General features: G+C 41.9%; 1 protein-coding gene across 4 annotated transcripts in view; it reads left to right on the plus strand.

Annotated features, from left to right (window-relative positions):
• LOC106874019 (CDP-diacylglycerol--glycerol-3-phosphate 3-phosphatidyltransferase, mitochondrial) overlaps positions 1-2,735 on the plus strand; it is a 290,546-nt gene that overhangs the window by 234,710 nt on the left and 53,101 nt on the right. The window lies entirely within an intron of this gene.

Genomic DNA, 2,735 nt, shown 5'->3' on the forward strand with positions numbered 1-2,735 from the left:
ACACACACACACACACACACATACAACGGGCTTCTTTCAGTTTCCGTCTACCAAATCCACTCACAAGGCTTTGGTCGGCCCAAGGTTATAATAGAAGGCACTTGCCCAAGGTGCTACGCAGTGGGACTGAACCCGGAACCATGTGGTTGGTAAGCAAGCTACTTACCACACAAAACATTTTGCATTCTCTTTTTTTTTTTTCTATATGTTTAGGTGTTTTAGGTTGTTTGAATTTTTGTTTCATTTTCATTTTTAAATATTCCTTTTTTGTGCAGGGATTACTTTTTTCAACTTCTCAGTTTTTTTGCATTTTATAGCTTATATGTATATATAAGTAGAAAAGAACATAAACGCAAGTAGGTTTAAAGCATATATTTAAATTGAATAAAAAATTTAGAGTATAGAATAAAGAATGGAATAAAGAATACAAATTAAACAAAAAGAGCTATTTAAAAGTCCTGTCTTGACAGCTGTTTTGAGAGTACCATGGCTTATGTCATAATCATATTTATATATAATAAAAACCCCTGGTCCCATGCCTGTGGTTACCTCACTGGTCCTGTGCCAGTGGCATGCCTCACTGGTCCTGTGCTAGTGGCACATAAAAAGCACCATTTGAGCATAGTCATTGCCAATGCTGCCTGACTGGCAACCATGCCGGTGACATGTAAAAAGCACCATTTGAGCGTGGTTGTTGCCAGTGCTGCCTGACTGGCCCCCATGGTTGTGGCATGTAAAAAGCCCCCACTATACTCTCAGAGTGGTTGGCATTAGGAAGGGCACCCAGCTGTAGAAATCTTGCCAGATCAGATTAGAGCCTAGTGCAGCCTCCTGGCTTGCCAGTCCTCATTCAAACCGTCCAACCCATGGCAGCATGGAAAGCAGACGTTAAATGATGATGGTGATAAGGAAGATCTGGAATAACATAAGTTCCTGCGGGTGTGGGTGTATTTTGTATTCTTTACTCTGTACTCTGTATTTTCTATTCTATGTAAATATATATATATATGCATTAAGCCTACTTATGTTTATCTTTGAAATGAAAATCTGTCGTGGATTTGATAGGCAGAAAATGAAAGAAGCCTGTTGTATATGTGTGTGTGTGTTTCTTTGTGCGTGTGTGTTACTGTCTAGTTATGTAGAAAAATTACCTTACTTGGAAACAAGGAGGATTGACGACAGGAAGGACATCCAGCTGTAGAATATCCACCTCAACAAATTCTGTCTGACCCATGCAAGCAGGAAGAAGTAGATATTATTATAATGATGATGATGATGATATATATCATCACCATCTTTTAATGTCTGTGTTCCATACTGGCATGGGTTGGATGGATAGACAGGATCCAGTGTGTCCAAGAACTGCATTATACTCCAATGTCTTCTAACTTGGTTTCTGTTGCTGGATGCTCTTCCTAATGCCAACCACTTTGAATGTGGACTTGGTGTTCTCTGATTTATTGAGGTCACCATGAGCTTACTAAACTACAATCCTAGGGTGGTGGGGTCAGCTTCATGCTATGGGATGAGGGGGTCAAACTATGAGAAGCAAGAGTGCAGCAGTGCAGCTTTTTGTAGAGAAACTGCATGGCTACTCACATCTAGTTGGGGAAGGAGAGAGAATGAGAAAATGAAAGTAGGAGATGCAAGAGATTGATAATGGGGAAATGGTTTTCTAGGTGATCCCACAAGGTACAAAGTATATTGAAGAATTGGTTTACAATATTGTAGTGGGATGGAGAATGAGGGGATCTGGAAGTAGATTGTCAAAATGGATAGGGTTGAAGGGTGAATGAGCAAAGAGGCATGAGTTGGGGAGATAGAAGGGTGCAGAAGAAAGTTGGTGGGTGATTAGCAAGTGTAGTAAAGATGACACAATGATTGGGGTGGGAGATGACATGGTGGAGTAGTCGGTAGGAGCTGGGGGTGGGGTGGAAGAAAAAGCAGGTCTGATATATGGGGGATGGGTGAGTAATTGTAATGTGAGTGGAGAGCATATTATATAGCACTTCCAGAACTCAGTTTTGCTAGTGTGGGTAGGTCTTTTTGAGAACCTCCTTTTCCCAGAGATCCTGGTCTTTTATCTCATCTGCCAGACAAAGGGTCCTGAGGTCAGCCTTAATCACTTTGTCTCATGTCTTCCTGAGTTTCCCTCTTTCATAAGTTCCAGGTACATTTAGCATCTGTCACTTCGTATGTTGTTGGCACTCCGTCGCTTACGACGACGAGGGTTCCAGTTGATCCAATCAACGGAACAGCCTGCTCATGAAATTAATGTGCAAGTGGCTGAGCACTCCACAGACACGTGTACCCTTAACAGTACACAGTGTGACAAGGCTGACCCTTCGAATTACAGGCACAACAGAAACAGGAAGTAAGAGTGAGAGCAAGTTGTGGTGAAAGAGTACAGCAGGGTTCGCCACCAATCCCTGCCGGAGCCTCGTGGAACTTTAGGTGTTTTCGCTCAATAAACACTCACAGCGCCCGGTCTGGGAATCGAAACCTCGATCCTATGACTGCGAGTCCGCTACCCTAACCACTGGGCCATTACGCCTCCACTGTCACTTCTTAATACAGCTGCTTTCATCCACACACATCACATGTCCATACCAGTGCTGTCTTCTTTCTTGCATGGGGTTACAACATTGAACATTGCTTTACAAAAATTAATAATGCATGTGTGTGTATATATCTATCTATCTATCTATCTATCTATCTATCTATATATATATATA

The sequence above is a fragment of the Octopus bimaculoides genome, chromosome 1 (genome assembly GCF_001194135.2).
Source record: "Octopus bimaculoides isolate UCB-OBI-ISO-001 chromosome 1, ASM119413v2, whole genome shotgun sequence".
In the NCBI taxonomy this organism is placed as follows: Eukaryota; Metazoa; Mollusca; class Cephalopoda; order Octopoda; family Octopodidae; genus Octopus; species Octopus bimaculoides.